The following is a 22,387-nucleotide window of genomic DNA, read 5'->3' as shown; positions in this document are numbered from 1 at the left end:
TCATTCTAAAAGATGATTCTAGATACTTAGGTTGCCATAGACTAGCAGTCCCAGTGGTTCGACTTACCTGACCAATAGCCTTATTTTACAGTGATTTGTGCTGTTGCAAAACGGGTTGATTTATAATTGATAATCGATCCGTCGATCATACACCACTATCTTTTGGTGTGATACACAAACTTTGGGTCGGTGTGCGACAAGAGCCACCAACATGAATGTCACGGTTTTACGAGAGTTGGATATATCGATGGTGAACATGCAAGTGACGTAACTGTTAAAGAAGTAAAAGTCACTTAGTTAATCTGAATAGGTGCGATATAGTGAAGAGAGGCAACCAATCCAACAGACACCACTTTTGAAAAGACATGACCAATTCAAGAGACGCCACAGTTTTCTATAAATACCCCAGGCTGCTATCATTTTCAATTCGTGCAATTTTCCATTCTTCTCTCCCTCTCCCAACATGAACCCAACCCAAGTAGGTGGTTCAAACCATGGTCAAGTGGTCTGAGCCACTTAGGCCCAAAACCAATTTCATTGAGCAATATTAAATTTGGTCCGAGCCATTTGGTTCGGATTGCACCCAATTCATTATTTATGTAGTATAGATGCATTTTTGAATCAGAGAGAGTATTGCACAGAGGAAGTTCGTCGTATCCACGTATTTGTAGTGCTGCTACTGGTGGATGTAGACGAATCTGTCTTAAGGACATAGTATCCAATACTAGTCTCGGTCCAGGTTCTTTATTTATTATTTATTAATTTATTGATTTATTTTGCATATTTTATTAAATATATAGTTGCATGTTTAATTAATCATTTCTTAGCATGCATATTGTTAATTATCTCATATCATATAAGTATATGGGTTGTTATATCTTAAAAGTCACATGAAGCATATATTTTATCAACATACAAGTACAGTATGGGAATAATATATGGCTTTAAAGTAATAATGCGAATAGAAGGATTGTCTTCCTTATAAAAACTCTGTTTTATTGAAGTGAACCATGAGAATGGTAGAATTGTAATGGGAGAGACAGGGAGACTGACCCAGCTGAGGAGATTGGGGATTAGGAAGTTGAGAAGGGAGGATGGGAAGGCTTTGTGCTCCTCTCTTGAAAAGCTGAGTAAGCTTCAATCATTGTCCGTAGGTTCTGTAAAATGGGAAGAGATTGTTGATATTCAACACTTGTCTTATCCTCCTCGGTCTCTTCAACGGCTCTATTTGTGGGGACGTTTAGAAAATTTGCCACATTGGATAACTTCTCTTCATAACCTGGTGAAATTGCGGCTTGGGTATAGCAAGTTAAGGGATGATCCATTGCAATCCCTTCAAGATTTGCCCAATCTGTTAGAAATTGTACTTTATATGGCTGCTTACCGAGGGGAGGAACTGTGTATCAAAGCGACAGGGTTTCAGAAGCTTAAGATGCATGTTAGAGCTTAGAGAATTAGAAGGATTGAGGTGGGTGAGAATGGAGAAGGGATCATTGCCTCATCTTGAAAACCTGTCTATTGTAGACTGTAAGTTGGTGGAAGAGGTACCCACTGGCATTCAACATCGAACCAACCTTAAATCCCTTTACCTCTTTCGTGTGTCAGATAAATTGAAAATGACACTGAATCCAGACAAACAGGGTGGGGATTATTGGAAATAGCACTCAATCCCAAATTTGGATGATACGTGGATAGAAGGAGATTATGTAGAGAGAGAGATGGAGAAGAGTCCTTGCGAAGTTGAGATCATTAGTACTGATCAGGTCACCTAATATTTGCTTTTTATTTTTATAGGATAACTGATTTGTTTTTTTCTTTGTTTTTCTTTTTCCCTTTTTAATATATTATCTTATTTTATTTTTATAGGATAACTGATTCGGGGTATTCCGAGAAGGTGGTTGGGAAGGAAATTATTTAGAGGGAGAAATGGAGAAAGTCCTTGCAAAGTTGTTGAGATCATCAGTATCTGATGTTTTGTTTTTATTTTATTTTCATGGATAACTGATGTTGTTGTTCTTTTTCCCTTTTCAAGTGATAAAGTTGTTGTATACCGTGTTACACTGTTCACAAGCCCGAACTCACCTACTGTTCTGAGTTTATATTTATTTATTGTTAATTTTTATGTAATGCATCTCATTTTATAGAGACAATGTATGAAAAAAGTCAAATTCAAGACCTAGGACAACAATACTTCTAAGGTTGTCCAATTGTGTAATCTAGATAAATAAAATGTTAAACAATATAATAGAAGGTTGCAGTTTTTGTCTTTGTTGTTTACTATTTAAGGTAAGGTAGTGTTTGGAGGAGCCCTTCAAGGAGTAGGCACTTTGATACCAAAAAAGCAACGTTGGAGTACGTGGAGCAAACATCCCCAATATTCGAATTCATTGAACTATCCTGGATAGTCCTTGGGAAGGATAACTGATTTGTTTTTTCTTTGTTTTTCTTTGTTATTTAATTTTATAGGATAACTGATTCGGGGTATTCCTGGAAAGTAGTTGGGAAGGAAATTATAGAGAGAGAGAAATGGAGAAGAGTCTTTGCAAAGTTATTGTTGAGATCATCACTATCTAATGTTTTGTTTTTATTTTATTTTTATGGATAACTATTGTTGTTGTTCTTTTCCTCTTTTCAAGTGATTAAGTTGTTGTATATTGTGTTACATTGTTCACAAGCCCAAACTCACCTACAGTTCTGAGTTTATATTTATTCATTGTTAATTTTTATGTAATGCATTTCATTTTAGAGTGGTGATACAAAGCGGAACCATTATCACCGAATTAGACCCGAATCTACACTCGCTCAATCCTTCCGCTGGATTTGGAAAGGACAATTTACCTTCAGTAGTCATCTTATTTAAATTTCAAACCCTTTCACATTTCTCTCTCAAATTTATCGATCGGATCCCTACGTGGAATTTCATCTCCATCTCCGTTTGCTGTCTTACCCACCTCTCCACGGCTACCTTTCCACGGCCACCATCTCTTTGTTCTCTTTCGTCCCCACTCCTCCCCTGCCACCACTCCTTTCCAAAGGGAGGTCAGGGAGTTCGAATCATATGTGTGTGAGTACTAACTAAAAAAATATATATATTTATTTATAATAAAATTCCATTCCCATCACCATCCAAATTAAATCTTATTAATCGCATCAGGGAAAAAAAATTCTAAACTTAAACTCAAAGCGTAAAACAAAAAAGAAAAATAAAAGAAACAAATTACTATTCACATTGCCATTAGTATCAACGGAGTTTAAAGGTTAATGAAGTTTTAATTATTATTCAATGTTTTCCATACTAAAAAGAGGAGTTATTTCATTCAATTCTATTATTTCTTTAGTGGGATGATAAAAAAATCTTACCATAACTGAAAAAAATAATTAATAAATTGTAATATTAGGGTTAAATTGAAATTATTAGGATAAGTTGTAATCACCCACATGTGTAATTGCTCCACACATAGGAAGCATCGCGGACATCCTTCATCATGTGCATGTGGATTGATAATTTGGAATTGTTAAAGATCGTTATTATAACTTGAGATGTAAGATAGTAGTGTGAAGAGGGTTGCTGGGTCAACGTGGGTGTGCTCTTAGAATTCCAAACCCATCTAGTTAAACTTACACAAATTGGTCCCAATCCATCTATTTTCACTGGCACAAGTTGATGATATTAGTCCAGTCTAAAGCAATTGTCCAAACTACATTTTCACTGGCAAAAGATGATAATGCATTGAAGGCCTATACTTAATTGTGTGGTATTCCATTTTTCGCCTCAATTTCATTTTTCTCCTCAATTTCATTTTTTATCAATCATTTAAATATATGAAAGGTTCATATGAAGGTCTCACGAACTACAAATATTAATATAATTTATTTGATAAACTTCAAACATCAATATAATTTATGAAAGTCAATATCGGAGTATATTCCCACAACTACCCATGTAGACAAATCTAATGCTTAATCATGTTCATTTAATTACATAGTCTTGGTTGAGTTTCTAAAAAATTGTTCCCAAAAATTCAAAAAATAAAAAACTATTATATAATAATTATAGAAGACAATTATTTGATATCATGTCATTATTAATCCAGTTTTGAGAAAATTAGGTTTTGAAAATGGGAACCAAACAAATCTTTTCCTCTTAATCCTACTATTAATAACGGACTACTTACATATGCGTGGGTAAAAACCCCCACCACATGGGAGTGTCACGTAGATCAATGTGAGTGATTGTCTTGCTTTTTCTTTCACAAAGCTGTCTTTTGTCATCGCTGTCTTTCAGACTCGGTGCCCTTCCACTTTCTATTCCAAACAAAGTTTTCTACTCAATCAGAGAGAATGGCTGAGAGCGTAGTAGAATTTGTACTCAATCACTTGAGCATCTTCCTTCAACAAGAGTCAAGCCTCTTGGGAGGAATAAGGGAAGAAGCTGAGTCCATCAGAGATGAATTGGTGCGCATGAGGGCTTTCCTCAGAGTAGCTGATGAAAAACAAGATATTGACCCACAGCTCCAAGCATGGGTTCACCAAGTTCGTGATGTTGCCCATAACACGGAAGATGTGCTTGACGAATTCATGCTCCGCTTCGCACGTTATCATGGGGATGGATTCTATGGTTTTCTTCGTAAGATTTATTCGCACGTTATCATGGCGATGGATTCTGGATAAATAAAATGTTGAACAATATAATAGAAGGTTGCAGTTTTTGTCTTTGTTGTTTACTATTTAAGGTAAGGTAGTGTTTGGAGGAGCCCTTCAAGGAGTAGGCACTTTGATACCGAGCAAGCAACGTTGGAGTACATGGAGCAAACATCCCCAATATTCGGATTCATTGAACTATCCTGGATAGTCCTTGGAAAGGATAACTGATTTGTTTTTTCTTTGTTTTTCTTTTTCCCTTTTTAATATATTATGTTATTTTATTTTTATAGGATAATTGATTCGGGGTATTCTTGGAAAGTAGTTGGGAAGGAAATTATATAGAGAGAAATGGAGAAGAGTCCTTGCAAAGCTGTTGTTGAGATCATCACTATCTAATGTTTTGTTTTTATTTTATTTTTATGGATAACTGATGTTATTGTTCTTTTCCTCTTTTCAAGTGATTAAGTTGTTGTATATTGTGTTACATTGTTCACAAACCCAAACTCACTTACAGTTCTAAGTTTATATTTAATTTTTATGTAATGCATTTCATTTTAGAGCAGTGATACAGAACCATTATCACCGAATTAGATCCGTATTTGATGTGGCGAAAGCCACGTCACTCCCTCAATCTTTCCACGATTTTCCCTCAATCTTTCCGCGATTTGAAAAGGACAATTTACCTTCAGTAAGTCATCTTATTTACATTTCAAACCCTTTCACTCTTCTCTCTCAAATTTATCGGTTCCCTGTGTGGAATTTCTTCTCCATCTCCGTTTGCTGTCTTACCCACCTCTCCACGGCTACCTTTCCACGGCCACCATCTCTTTGTTCTCTTTCGTCCCCACTCCTCCACTGCCACCACTCCTTTGCTCCACATCTCTCTCTAAAAAAAACCTTCAAATTTATTCATTCTCCATGATATAGATATAGACCAATAGATCCATCAAAATCTTTCAAATTTATTCCTTTTCCATGACATAGACCAATTTATTCTTTTTTATTGTTTTTTTTTTTTTCAAAGAAACTCAAGTCAACAGAACACTAGTAAACCCATTTTTCCTTCACAAAACCGTAATGAGGCTTAGAGATTAGGGCATATATGTGAGAGAGATGCGAAATTGGAGAGCGGGTCCGAATTGTTGAGCGAAAAGAGAAGAAGAATCGGGATTTCTTCGTTGTTTTTTAATTCGTTTGATGGGCAACTCTTCATTTTCATGGTTGAATGTTGGATCGGTGATATTGATGAAGAGTATTTGTTTATTTATTGCGATTGATGAGACAATATACTGTCACGTATGAGGTTGTGGAGGTATTTGCTATAGACAGGGTGTGAGGATTTGTTTTTCCTCTTTTTGAAGTTTTTCTTAGTGTCATCTGGTGCAAAATAAATATGAACTATCAATGTTATTGCAGATTAAAAGAGGAGGAAGGTTTTGATATCAAATAAAGTGATACTCAAGAAGGGATTCGATAGTGTAAAGTTAGTTGATCGGGAAATTATTGTTGACAGAACAGTGAATTTGAATTTGATAAAAGAAAAGACTACTCTTAACCGTGTTGAACTATAAGAGACTACTCTTAACCGTGTTGAACTATAAGAGAGAACGTACACAACTTCTCTAAAGAATCTGACGGTAATTGAGCCACGTCAAGTTCTGTTTTTCATTCGGTAATAAAGTTCGGCCCTTTTATCATTTTCCTTCATTTTATAGAAACAATATATAAAAAAAAAGTCAAATTCAAGAACTTAGACTTAGGGGCGGAGCCAATTAAGGCCCAGAGGGGGCACGTGCCCCCCCTCACTTTGCTCTAACCTACTATACATAGGTACATATTTTTGGTATATACATATACTACATATATCCCTTCTTCAAGTATACACTATATTTTTCCTTTTCTAATTTTTGTTTTCTTTTTCAAAAAAAAATTTTCCCACTTATGTATAATTATGTATTTTTTTAAACTTACTTATTTTTATTGATGACATTTGTGATTCTATTTAATTAAAATATTATTAATTAATATTTTGATTCTTATATCTGTAACTATTTTTTTTTTTACACCATATTATTTTACAACTATTTTTTTCTTATTTGTCTTTTTGATTTAAAAAAATTATACTTTCTATTTGTCATATATATATATATATATATATATATATATATATTTATTATTATTATTTTTTTTTAACAATTGCATTGTACCCCCTCTTGAAACAAAATTCTGGCTCCGCCCCTGCTTGGACTCCAACAACATTTATAAGGTTGTCCAATTGTGTCTTTGATGTTTACTATTTAAGGTGAGGTAGTGTTTGGAGGAGCCCTTCAAGGAGTAGGCACTTTGATACTGAACAAGCAACGTTGGAGTACATGGAGCATAGGCAATTGAATAGTCAAGTTTAAAAATTACTGAAAATTAATTCAAAATTCAAACAATCATAACTTCAATTCGGGTGGAGTTCACATGACCATGGAGTTCATAAGATACCATGAAAAGCTTGAGACAAGTTCTACAATTTTTGCCAACCTCATTTATGAGATTATAACGGTTTTCAAACTCGAAATTTGGTAATATGGCAACTTTTTGGCAAATGATATGACAACTTAACTTTGTGTATTTTGAATGCGATTTTTGTCAACCAAATACTTGGTAGGTTTGAAAGAAAAAATAAGATAAAATTATTTATGATAAAATTTGAACCCTAACATAACACTTTGATAAATGTTTTAGGGATTAACTCTTTTTCTTCAATAAAAACCTAAATTTCTCAATCAAATTTTATGCGCGAGTAATTAAATAAATACATAATCCACTTAAAGTTTTTTAAAACTATATTTTGAGTCCTCTTTCTTTTGAATAAAAATCCTAATTTCCTCAACAATCTACAGAATAATTTGATAAATCGATCAATAATCTTCATGTTTATTATAATTATAAAGTCGAGAGTGCATAAGAGTGTGTGTATATCTATATCTATATCTACACTATTATTAAATGTGCAAAGAGTTTCAGTATTTATTTATTAATATAAAAAAAGAATTTTTATAAACAAAAAATTACTTTAAAATTATTTAAAAAGTTTAATTCAAATTACAAATTACCTAATAAAATTTATAAAAATTAATTTAAAGAGTTTAATTCAAATTACAAATTACCTTATAAATTCATTTTTCTTGTCCCACATTGGTTTTAAATAAAAAGGATTACATGAAAGTCTCTTATAAAACTATAGACCTAAAGAAATAATAATCACATATTTCTTGGCCTTTTGGCTAAGATCAAGTGTAGTACTAAATTTCTTTGGGTCGGCCTTTTGGCTAAGATCAAGTGTAGTACTAAATTTCTTTGGGTTGGCCTTTTGGCTAGCCTTTCTTGGTCTTTTGGCTAAGATCAAGTGTAGTACTACTTTCTCGGCCTTTTGGCATTCTCGGCCTATTGGCTAAGATCAAGTGTAGTACTACTTTCTCAGCCTTTTGGCTAACCTTTCTCTACTTATTGGCTAAGATCATGCTAATATCAAGTGTAGTACTACTTTCGTAGCGCCTTTTGGCTAAGATCAAGTGAAGTACTAATTTTTTTGGGTCGGTCTTTTGGCCAACATTTCTTAATTTTTTTTGCTAAGATCAAGTATAGTACTACTTTCTCGGCCTTATTAAATCAAATAAAATATAAAAATTATTACCTAATAAAATTCAAATAAAATATTTATTAAAACTCTTAATAAGTTTGTGATAGTTTTAAAGCCTCATAATGCCTCAGATGTTTATGTACGCATTTGCTTGCATGAATTGTATACCTGGATACTTTTGCTTTTTTTAAAACTTTTTTTTGTGGTAAAAACTAAGGTAAACCTCTAATATTCATCCCAATAATGATAGTGTCATGACTAGGGGCGAGCTAAGGAAATTACATTTCCAGAGGCAAAATGACAAACTGCAGAGAGAGAAAATAACGAGAAATACATTTCAAATTATATATTTCAAATTATAGAATCTCTAAAAATTATTACCTAATAAAATTCAAATAAAATATTTACTAAAACTCTAACATTAAAGTCTAAAAATTATTCTAACAAAAATTACCTATTTATTTATTTATTATAAGTTTTTAAATAAAATGAAATCTAATTTGACAAGGATTATTAATATAAAAATTATTTATTAATTGATATAAAAAGAGATTAATTTTAAAAGAGTTTCTATAAAACTCTAACATAAATTAACTATTTATCTATTTATTATGAGTTGTTTAATAAAAGAAAATCTAATTAGACAATAATTATTTTAATAAAAATGTGCAACGATTTTCAGTGTTTGAGTATTTCAGTATTTATTTATTAAAAGAGTTTTTATAAACAAAAAATTACCTAAAAATTATTTAAAGAGTTTAATTCAAATTAAAAATTACCTAATAAAATTTATAAAAATTAATTTAAATAGTTTAATTCAAATTACAAATTACCTAATAAATTCATTTTTCTTGTCCCACATTGGTTTTAAGTAAAAAGGATTACATGAAAGCCTCTTATAAAACTATAGATCTAAAGAAATAATAATCACACATTTCTTGGCTTTTTGACTAAGATCAACTGTAGTACTAAATTTTTTTGAGTCGGTCTTTTGGCTAACCTTTCTAGGTCATTTGGCTAAGATCAAGTGTAGTACTACTTTCTCGGCCTTTTGGCTAACCTTTCTCGGCCTTTTAACTAAGGTCGTGCTAAGATCAAGAGTGTTGGCCTTTTGGCTATGATCATGCTAAGATCAAGTGTAGTATTACTTTCTCGGCCTTTTGGCTAAGATCAAGTGAAATACTAATTTTTTTTGGGTCGGCCTTTTGGCAAACCATTCTCGGCCTTATTATTACCTAATAAAATTCAAATAAAATATATAAATTATTACCTAACAAAATTCAAATAAAATATTTATTAAAACTCTAACATAATACTTTAAAATTTATTATAACACAAATTACCTATTTGAGTTTTTTAATAAAATAAAATCTAATTTGACAAGTATAATTAATATAAATTATTTATTAATTGATATAAAAAAGAGTTTCAATCTTTCAGTATTTATTTAATAATATAAAAAAAGAGTTTTTATAAACAAAAAATTACCTAAAAATTATTTAAAGAGTTTAATTCAAATTACAAATTACCTAATAAAATTTATAAAAATTAATTTAAAGAGTTAATTCAAATTACAAATTATCTAATAAAATTCATTTTTCTTGTCATTTTAAGTAAAAAGGATTACATGGAAGCCTCTTATAAAACTATAGAAGTAAATAAATAATAATCACACCTTACTCGGCACACCTTACTCGGCCCTTTGGCTAACCTTTCTCAGCCTTTTGCTAAAGATCAAGCGTAGTACTAAATTTTTTTGGGTCGGCCTTTTGATTAACATTTCTTAGTCTTTTCGGCTAAAATCAAGTGTAGTACTACTTTCTCAGCCTTTTGGCTAAGATCAACTGTAGTATTACTTTCTCGGCCTTTTGGCTAAGATCAAGTGTACAATTACTTTCTCGGCCTTATTATTACATAATAAAATTTAAATAAAATATAAAAATTATTACCTAATAAAATTCGAATAAAATATTTAATAAAACTCTAACAAGAAATACATTTCAAAATTATATATTTCAAATTATAGAATCTCTAAAAATTATTACCTAATAAAATTCAAATAAAATATTTATTAAAACTCTAACATAAAAGTCTAAAAATTATTCTTACACAAATTACCTATTTATCTATTTATTATGAGTTTTTTTAATAAAATGAAATCTAATTTGACTAGGATTATTAATATAAAAATTATTTATTAATTGATATAAAAAGAGGTTAATTTTATAAGAGTTTCTATAAAACCCTAACATAAATTACCTATTTATCTATTTATTATGAGTTTTTTAATAAAACAAAATCTAATTAGACAATAATTATTAATATAAAAAAATATGTATTAATTGATATAAAAAGAGATTTTAAAAGAGTTTCTATTAAACTCTAACACAAAATATATTTTGACATTAACACAAATTATAGAAACTCTAGAAATTATTACCTAATAAAATTCAAATAAAATATTTATTAAAACTCTAACACGAAATATATTTTAAATTATAGAAACTCTAAAAATTATTACCTAAAAAAATTCAAATAAAATATAAAATTTTGTTACCTAATAAAATTCAAATAAGATATTTATTAAAACCCTAACACGAAATATATTTCAAATTACGTAATAAAATTCATAAATATGAATTTAAATAGCATAAAAATTAACTAAAAGAGTTTAATTCAAATTACAAATTACCTAATAAAATTCATTTTTCTTGTCCTACAACGGTTTTGAGTTATAAATGATTAAATTGAAGCCTATTATAAAGGTATAAACCTAAAGAAATAATAATAACACATTTCTCGGCCTTTTGGCTAACCTTTTAAATTATTTAAAGAGTCTAATTCAAATTACAAATTACCTAATAAAATTCATTTTTCTTGTCCCAGTATTTCAGTATTTATTTATTAATATAAAAAAAGAGTTTTTATATAAACAAAAAATTACCTAATAATTATTTAAAGAGTTTAATTCAAATTAAAAATTACCTAATAAAATTTATAAAAATTAATTTGAAGAGTTTAATTCAAATTACAAATTCCGAATAAAATTCATTTTTCTTGAGTTTCTAAAACTCTAACACAAATTACCTATTTATCTATTTATTTCGAGTTTTTTTATTAAAAAAAAAAATCTAATTAGACAAGTATTATTAATATAAAATTTATTTATTAATTGAAATAAAAAGACATTTTAAACAAGTTTCAATAAAACTCTAACACAAATTACCTATTTATCTATTTATTTTGAGTTTTTTAATAAAAGAAAATCTAATCAGAGAAAAATTATTAATATAAAATATATTTATTAATTGATAGAAAAAGAGTTTTTAAAAGTGTTTCTATTAAACTCTAACACAAATTATCTATTTATTTATTTATTAAAACTTTTTTTATAAAAGAAAATCTAATTAGACAAAAAATATTAATACAAAAAATATTTTTTAATTGATATACAAAATATAGTAATTTTTCTAAAACTCTACTACAAATTACCTTTTATTATGATTTTTTTTTAATAAAAGGTAATCTAATTAGACAAGAATTATTAATATATAAAGATATTTATTAATTTATATAAAAAGTGTTTTTAAAAGATTTACTATAAAATTCTAACACATATTACCTATTTATCTATTTGTTATGAGTTTTTTTAATTAAAGAAGATATAATTAAATAAGAATATATTTAAAGAAAATAAAAAAAAATTATATAAAATCTACCATTAATTAGCTGTTTTATTTTCTATAAAAATATATCTTATTATCTATTTATTATGAGTTTTTTAATAAAATAAAATATAATTAGACAAGAATTATTAATATAAAAAATATTTATTAATTGAATTTAGTAATTTATAAAACTCAAACGCTACCACCAATTTCAAAATTCAGTATTTCCATATTAATTTAAAACCTAAAAAAATTTATTACTTTATACGTAAAATTAATACAAACATATCACACAAACAAACAAATGTATATGTTATATATGCAAAGATCTATAAATAAAACATATATTTGTGAGTGTATATATCTATATCTATATCTCTATACTATTATTAAAAGTGTAAGAGTTTATTGATATAAAATGAATTAAAATAAAAGTGTTTCAAATCATTATTCAAACAACTAAAAAATAGGTAAAGTAGGTAATTATTTAATAAAATAATTTACTAAATAATAAAATAAGTTAGAAAACATTCATCACGTACATCGCACGTGTCTTTTACAAGTGTCTTTTACAAGTTATTATTAAATGTGCAAACTGTTTCAGTGTTTCAGTATTTCATTATTTATTTATTAATATAAAAAAAAAACTTATTAATTGATAAAAAGAGTTTCTATTAGAGAAGGATATATTCAAAGAAAATAAAATAATTTCTATAAAACTCTAGCACAAATTACCTATTTTATTTTCTATAAAACTTTACCTATCACATATAACACACACACACACACACATATATATATATATAGATATATCTATTAGATCAAGCTTGTGGTGTGCATATTTTTTCGTTTCTCTTTATAAGTGGTCTCATAAGTTTTTTTTTTTTTTTTTTACTTTTTCTTTTTATAAGCATTATTATTATGTTATTTTATTTTTGTTTTATTTTTATTTTTTTCTTTCTAATTGATGTCTAGAAGTAGTTGATTTGTTTTATTTTTATTTTTTCTTTCTAATTAATGTTTCTAATAAATGTTTAGAATGGTTGATTTTTTTTTCTTCATTTTATTATTTTATTATTTTTGGTTCATTCTTAATTTATTATTATTTTGAGTCATTATTGTTATTTTTTTTTCTTTTTTAAGAAGTATTATTCTTCTTTTTTCCTTAGTTTTTATTTTTATTTTATTCTTTGTAAGTTTTCTTTGGATGGTTCAAAATTTGTTATTCTTAACTTGTTGTATTAGGAAGGTTGGATTGTTAATTTTATTTTATTTATTTTTACTTTTCCTTTTTAGAAGTATTATTAGTATTTTTTTCTCTTGTTTTATTTTTATTTTTCTTTGTCTAATTGATGTTTAGAAGTAGTTGGTTTGTTTTATTTAATTTTTTTCTTTCTAATTGATGTTTAGAAGTAGTTGATTTGGTAAGTTTGCTTTGAATTCTGATTTTTTTTTTTTAATTTTATTATTTATTATTTTTGGTTCATTCATAGTTTATTATTATTTTGAGTCATCATTGTCATTTATTTTTCTTTACTTTTTATTTTTCAAAAGTATCATTATTCTTTTTTATTTAATTTTGATTTTTATTTTACTATTTGTAAGTTTACTTTGAATTCTAATTTTTTTCTCCAGTTTTTATTCTTTATATATTATTTTGAGTAGGGTTTCAATGCTTTTTGATTTTCGGTTGTACTCAATTTTGAATTAAATTTGCTGAAAATTTTTTATATGTTATTTTTTTTCTATTTTTTTATTATTTTATTTTATTTTTGGTCATTCTTAATATATTATTTTGAGTAGGGTTATTTTTAGTTGGACTTAATTTTGAATTGATTTTGAATTACCTATTTATCTATTTATTATGAGCTTTTTAATAAATAAAATCTAATTAGATAATAATTATTAATTTTCTTTTATGAATTAATAGAGTTTTTTTGTTAATGCATAATAAAATATTTAATAAATCAATTGGTGAATAAAATATTGAAATAAATCAATTGGTGCATAAATAATTAATTCACCACGAATTATCCTCATACATTTTATTTTTTTATTTTTATTTTTTATTTTTTATTTTTTTTACATCCTCGTAATAAGGTTGGGTCGTGGATTAGGAGGCATAGCGCCTCTCGATCCAATCCGCCTTCCCCTGCCCCATGACGTTTTTTTAAGTAATACATGTACATGATAATAAGTTAACAACAATAATATATTACATTAAATATTAAACGGAGTGCTATTGATAATTCAATTTCAAATTTGTTAACTTTGACACAAATCAATTATCAATTAAAATTAAATAGGTAAACTAAAATAATTTATCTAAAACTCTAACACAAATTACCTTTTATTATAAGTATTTTAAGGAAATCTAATTAGATAAGGATATATTTAACTTATTTTATTTTCAATAAAACACATTAGACAAGGATATATTTAAAGAGTTTCTAAAACTCTAACACAAATTACCTATTTATCTATTTATTATAAATTTTTTAATAAAAGAATATCTAATTAGATAAAAAAAATATTAATATAAAAAATATTTATTAATTGATATAGAAAATAAAATAATTTATGTAAAACTCTACAACAAATTATTTTTATGAATTTTTTAAAAAAAGAAAATTTAATTAGACAAGGATATATTTAAAGAAAATAAAATAATTTATTTAAAACTCTACCACAAATTACCCATTTTATTTTCAATAAAACTCTATTACATTAGAAAATAATATATTTAAACAGTTTTTATAAAACTCTAACACAAATTACCTATTTATATATTTATTATTTTGAGTTAAAATAAAAGAAAATCTAATTAGACAAGAATTATTAATATAAAAAAAAATTAATTGATATCTAAAATAAAATAATTTTTTCTAGAATTCCAACACAAATTACCTTTTATTATAATTTTTTAATAAAAAGAAATCTAATTAGATAAGGATATATTTAAAGAAAATAAAATAATTTCTATAAAACTCTACGGTCTACCACAAATTACCTATTTTTTTTCAATAAAACTCTATTACATTAAACCAAGATATATTTAGTATTATTAATATAAAAAAAAACATTTTTTAATTGATATAAAAAAAGAGGTTGTAAAAGATTTTCTAACTTTCTATAAAATTCTAACACAATTTACCTATTTCTCTATTTATTATGAGTTTTTTTAGTAAAAGGAAATCTAAATAGACAAGAATTATTAATATAAAAAAATATGTATTAATTAATTTGAAAAAAGTTTTTAAAAGAGTTTCTACATAAAACTTTAACACAAATTACCTATTTATTTATTTATTATGAGTTTTTAATAAAAGAAAATCTAATTAGACAAGAATTATTAATATAAAAATATTTATTGATTGATATAAAAAATAAAATAATTTTTCTAAAACTCATCCCCAAATTATCTTCTTTTTTTTCTTTTTCTTTTTTTTTTTTATAATAAAAGACAATGTAATTAGACAAGAATTATTAATATAAAAAAATATTTATTAATAGATATAGAAAGAGTTTTTACAAGATTTACTCTAACACATATTACCTATTTATCCATTTATTATGATTTTTTTAGCAAAAAAAATAATAATTAAACAATAATATATTTAAAAAAATAAAATGATTTCTATAAAATCTACCACAAATTACCGGTTTTATTTTCTATAAAACTCTGTCATTGTATATGTATATGAGTTTTTTAATAAAAGAAAATCTAATTAGACAACGAGATATATATATATATATATATATATATATATATATATATATAAAGAAAATAAATAATTTTTATAAAATTCTATCACAAATTACCTAATTTATTTTTAATAAAACTCTATCACATTAAATAACAATGTATTAAAAGAGTTTCTATAAAACACTAACACAAATTAACTATTTTATTTTCTTTAAAACTCTATCACGTGTATTTATTATGAGTTTTTTAATAAAAATAAATCTAATTAGACAATGATATATTTAAAGAAAATAAAATAATTTCTATAAAACTCTACCACAAATGACAAATTATTTAATAAAACTCTACCACAAATTATCTATTTTATTTTCTATAAAACTCTATCACTTTAGACAATGATATATTTAAAGAAAATATATAATAATATAATAATACATATAAATAAAATATAAAAGTATAAAAAGTTTTAGCAGTATTTATTTTTTAATAAAAAAAAAATTATTAATTAATATTAAAATAGAACTCTATCGCATATAACCTATTTATCTATTTATAAAATCTAATTAGACAAGGATATATATATAAATAAAATAAAATAATTTCTATAAAATAATTTAAAAAATATATGAAAAGAAAAATTCAATAAGTTACAAAACATTCATCACGTGTATCGCACGTGCCTTTTACTAGTATATATATATGTGTGTGTGTGTATGCATAAGAGTGTGTGTGTGTCTGTGTGTGTGTATATATATATGTATGTATGTGTGCATAAGAGTAAAGTAAAGAAAATTAAAGAGAGAAACTTAATTTAATGTTCGTTCTCAATTCTCCTTCAACGAATAATTCATAGAAATGCATATACATTATTCATCTTTGAACTTATCTGCTTCCTTAATTTAACTCTTAAATACGTTAATATTTCAACAAGAAAGAAAAAGTGTAATATATATTAACAAGAAAGAAAAAGTGTAATATCTATTAAAATTAAAGACATATCCGTCTTTCAAATTCGAGAAACATACCACGAATTTTCGAGTCGTGTAACAATGTTCCAAAATACCAGATTTATATGTATGAAATCTCAATGAGAAAAAACCACAAAATTTATAATCCATATTAAAGTAGTCTACTGGATTGAAGCAAACTTAACACAAACTTATGCTGAAACTCAAACACAACCAAGTCGAGTTGCTCCAGACCTTAAACTCACTCACACCATCTTACAAACTAGTCGCTAACCTAAAAAACAATTGCTTCGCAAACAACTTACTCCCTTCGTAGTGCTTTAGTACTCTTTCAAAGAAATGTATTATTTGCATTGTGTTGGGACATGTTAGGTAAATTTTGAAGGTCCAAGAGAGGCCCTATGTATTTTTATGCATTTAAGCAGGTTGTTGTAGGATGTTTTTTAGCAGAGGTCATGCCGAATTTTTTTTTATTTTTTATAATTGGTATCATTTTAGGGTCGTTATAGCTTTTTTGAGAATAGCTGATGCAATGGAAGAGAGTGACCTTGAACTCCAAGTATGTGTAAAGATGTACTGGACGAATTCATGCTCCGTCTTGCTCGTCATCATGGGGATGGATCCTATGGTGTCCTTTGTAAGCTTTCTCAATCTATTAAATACTTGAAAGCTCACCATCGAATTGCTTTTAAGATACAAATAATAAGGTCTAGACTGAATATAATTGCTGTCAATAACACATGGTATGATCGTCGTGGTGATTCACTGCTACTAGAAGAAACAGAGCTTATGGGCATTGATGGGCCCAAAAAGCAGCTGATTGTGTGGCTTTTGGGTGACACTTCTGTTGGGAAACGTGTAAGTTTTAAAAAACTTTTCGAGGGATTTTGATTCATAGATCTTGATTCATCACATAGAGACAAGTTTTATGCAAAAATAAAATATGATGTATCATTCAATTAATAAATTGAATACTTACATCAAAGGTCTGAGTAAACCTTTAAATCTTTCCTCTAAAGTGAATGTTCTCACTTATTGTAGATCCCTTAGTAAGATGCCTTCTCCTTGGATCTCCATCTTCTTGGTAATTGTTTTGCCTTTAGGAATCACTCATAAGCCTCCATGAATGACCTTGGAAAACTAGGCTTGTGGGAGCCTCCATTAGATGAGAACATAAACCCTAATTTTCTAGAGAGAGAAAATAAATTCATTTTTCCTTCTTCAAAAAATCACCCCTAAAATATACATAGACCATGTATATTTATAGGCAACATAAAGATAAAGAAAAGGAAACAATAACTCCTTCTCAATCTCTAATTCATATGTCTCAAATTTAATAGGATTCCAATATCAAGTTGGGCTATAAGTGAGAATCCTTTGGGCTTATTATTTTATTGGCTATAATGAATTAATAATTGGCCCAGTCCATGGACCCAATTCAATTAATTCATAAATTAATTTCTACTCCACTAAAAGAAATTAATTGAACTCCAATTAAATAATAAATAACCTCTAAGTCAATGTTGCACTTTGACCCCTCTATGCATAATTAATTATCGGATAAATAAAGCCATCAATCCGACTACTTAATTAATATATTTATTTTGGGTACCTTTGATTATATCTGGCTCGATCACAATAAAATATTTTGTTTAACAAAAATAATAATTTAAATGAATAAATATATAATAAATCATTTTGTCTAAAAATACACGAAGGCCTTCGAATGTACTTTGTGATCAATCATAATCAATACAAAATAAATACAAGTAGTAATGATACAAATATTGAAAATGTAACCCTCTAACTATTAATTACATAACTACCCAAAGTGTCGGACTAAGGATTCCGAAGTATCCGCCGAACAAATCAAAGTAATTATTAATTAATAAAAAAATTTATAATTTTCTCATGCTTAAGAGTCAAATGCCATGACGGTGATAGGGAGCAATTGCATACGACGGCTCTCGCAATATATCTCAACCTAACGCGGATCCAGTTTTAAGTTTTAATTAATTATGAGTCCATCCATAATTACCGACTATGAACAATTTATGATTACTATTTATATTCATGTATTGATCGCCATCACATACATATATAAATATCTCTTGTAATCAAGTGGACATTATCAATTCTATAATGAATCGAAACATAATACATTGAATTCACCAATTGTATGAAGTATAAATATTTCAGAAACGTCAAGAACATATGTCACTATAATCCAAATAGGAATTTGCTATGCCAGGGCATATAAATCCCAACAACTTCAAGACTCAAAAGTTTTTTTTGTGGTGGTAATGGGGGGATGGGAAAAATAAAAAAAGTTTACAATAATATCGAGTTAAAGAATCATTTTAAAAGTCAAGCTTGGATCACTGTTTCACAATCCTTTGATCTCAAAAAGCATCTCAAAGACTTAATTCAACAACTCTTTAATGAAGTCAAGAAGCTGGCACCTCAAAGATTGGAATCCATGGACAACACTAATCTGAAGGCACAACTCAAGGATTTCCTCCAACCGAGAAAGTATGCTTTAAAATGCATTACCCAACAATAATTGTGGCAGTTGAACTCCCTTTATTATAATGTGAATATGTTTATTTATAATCAGTTGAAAATCTTTAAATCTTCTCAACAACGAGGGATGCCTTTCACTAAAAGGAGAATGCTTATTGCAAAACTAACAAATGCTTATCTTATCAATTCAAATATAAAGTAAAAATAAAGTGATATACTAACAAAATCAGTTATTCTTTTAATTCTTTTAATGGATGGCAAAATTAGTTGATAAATAACATGGCATGCACTGGTAGAACAGGTAAAATAAGTTGAAAGAATTTACCTTCTTTTTCTTTTCCGATTCCACTCATTTCACATTTCAGTTGAACTTTTTGTTTCTCAAAATGTAAACCTGCATCATTTTGTGAATATTTTATTTGATAAATTAAGCTACAAAGAAGAGAGAGAAAGTAAAGCGAGTCCATGATGATTTATGTCAGAAATTAGTTATTGGGTTTCGAAAATGAAAGGCGACTATGAAGAATTAAGGAGATGGAGGTATATACCTTTGTCGTCGAATGGACCGATTTCACTCTAAATTCGGATCATCTTCTTAATTTGGTGATGGTGGATGGGGCTTTGTTGAGAGAGAGAGAGTCTCACCCTGCAGGCTACCGTATATAGAGGGTGAAGGGGTTAATTACGCGATAGAGAAAGAAGGCTGTGTTTGATAAGGCTATGTTTGGTTTCAACGAAAGTTGAGCTCTGTCTGTACTGCTGAGATTCTTGTGGAAAAGTGATTTGATTGTACTATCTTTGACCAGTGTTGGGATTTATATGCCCTGGCATAGCAAATTCCTATTTGGATTATAGTGACATATGTTCCTGACGATTCTGAAATATTTATGCTTGATACAATTGGTGAATTCAATGTATTATGTTTCAATTCATTATAGAATTGATAGTGTCCACTTGATTACAAGAGATATTTATATATGTATGTGATGTCGATCAATACATGAATATAAATAATAATCATAAATTGTTCACAGTCGGTAATTATAGATGGATTCATTATTAATTAAGACTTCAACTGGATCCGCGTTAGGTTGAGATATATTACGAGAACCGTCGTATGCAATTGCTCCCTATCACTGTCATGGTATTTGACTCTTAAGCATGAGAAAAGTATAGACTCTTTTATTAATTAATAATTACTTTGATTTGTTCGGCGGATACTTCGAGATCCTTAGTCCGACACTTTGGGTAGTTATGCAATTAATAGTTAGAGGGTTATATTTTTAATATTTGCATCATTACTACTTATATTTATTTTGTATTGATTATGGTTGATCACAAAGTAAATTCGAAGGGCTTCGTGTGTTTTTAGACAAAATGATTTATTATATATTTATTCATTTAAATTATTATTTTTGTCAAACAAATGTTTTATTGTGATCGAGCGGGAAATAATCAAAGGTACCAAAATAAATATATTAATTAAGTAGTTGGATTGATGACTTTATTTATCCGATAACTAATTATACATAAAGGGGTCAAAGTGCAACATTGACTTAGAGGTTATTTATTATTTAATTGGAGTTCAATTAATTTCTTTTAATGGAGTAGAAATTAATTTATAAATTAATTGAATTGGGTCCATGGACCGGGCCAATTATTAATTCATTATAACCAATAAAATAATAAACCCAAAGGATTCTCACTCATAGCCCAACTTGATATTGGAATTCTATTAGATTTGAGACATGTGAATTAGAGATTGAGAATGATTTATTGTTTCCTTTTCCTTATCTTTATGTTGCCTATATATATACATGGTCTATGTATATTTTAGGGGTGATTTTTAGTAGAAGGAAAAAGATATATATTTTCTCTCTCTAGAAAATTAGGGTTAATGTTCTCATCTAATGGAGGTTCCCACAAGCCTAATTTTTCAAGGTCATTCATGGAGGTTTATGGGTGATTCCTAAAGGCAAAATTATTACCAAGAAGATGAAAATCCATGGAGATAGCATCTTGCTAAGGGATTTACAATAAATGAGAACATTCACTTTAGAGGAAAGATTTAAAGGTTTACTCAGACCTTTGATATAAGTATTCAATTTGTTAATTGAAGATATATCATATTTTATTTTTGTATAAAACTTGTCTCTATGTGATGAATCAAGATCTGTGAATGAAAATCCCTCGAAAAGTTTTTAAAACTAACACGTTTTCCAACAGTGGTATCAGAGTATAGTTTGATTCATTACTAGATATCATGTTTTTATCAAAATCATCATTCATGGATCCAAAATTATATTCATATATATTTTTATTGATGTATGTTGATGTATGATTTAATATGTTGATATTTATTGATACATGATGATGTATGTATAATTGTGAATGAATGATGATGTATGGTTGGGTTATGGATGAAACTTATAGGTTAAATAAATGTAATTTTATCTTTGGATGAATGTAATTAAGGCTTTGATTTAGCCGTTTGAAAGTTCAATGATGTAATTTAATTTTTTTCCATTGTATTTCAAATTGTCTATATTTTTAAAGCCATGTAATATTCATCAAAGAATGCTATAAAGCTTCAAAAAGGTCTAAGAGGGTTAAATTAGGCTTCAGGAATTTTCTAGGATTTTTTAGAAATTTTTTGAAATTTTTCTGGAAATTTTAGGGCCTAAATTTAATTTTTCTGGGTTTTTTTATTATATTCGAGGGTTTTCCAGTGACCGGAGTGCTGCCGACAGTGATAGGAATGCCAGAAAGTAGGATGATAATCCCATGTTTCGCAGTGCACCATCATTTAGGTGCAACCGCATGTAGTAGCCACTGGATTGCAATCAACATGAGTAATTATCCCATGTGGCGCAGCTTTCATTGTAACTGGATCGTTGACCATTGGATGAAGATGGGGCTAAAGATTTATCCAGTGTGGCGCACCCTTAGTGCGCTCTATGCGCCAACCAATCAACGAAGCGCTTGATCCCACGCGCGGGCCAGTCTAGCATCATTAGGCGCGTGGCCGAGCGTGGCATTCTTCTTTTGGAGCGTGGCCGCGAGTGCCAACGCGTGCCACGCGCTGCATTCTTCTTTTGGCGCATGATTGCATGTGGGGAAAGTTATGAGCGCATGGGGGCACATCCAGGGTGCGTTTGACCGTGTTTTGACTCCTGCAGGTGCGTAGGACATTACGATGGACCTCCTGGCTTGTTTTAATAATTATTTTGTGTTGTTTTCACTCATT

This window comes from Cornus florida, unplaced genomic scaffold (genome assembly GCF_030987335.1).
Source record: "Cornus florida cultivar Cherokee Brave unplaced genomic scaffold, ASM3098733v1 CherokeeBrave_3.0.0_Hap2_Chr04, whole genome shotgun sequence".
NCBI lineage: Eukaryota > Viridiplantae > Streptophyta > Magnoliopsida > Cornales > Cornaceae > Cornus > Cornus florida.
This window is presented reverse-complemented; position numbering follows the sequence as displayed.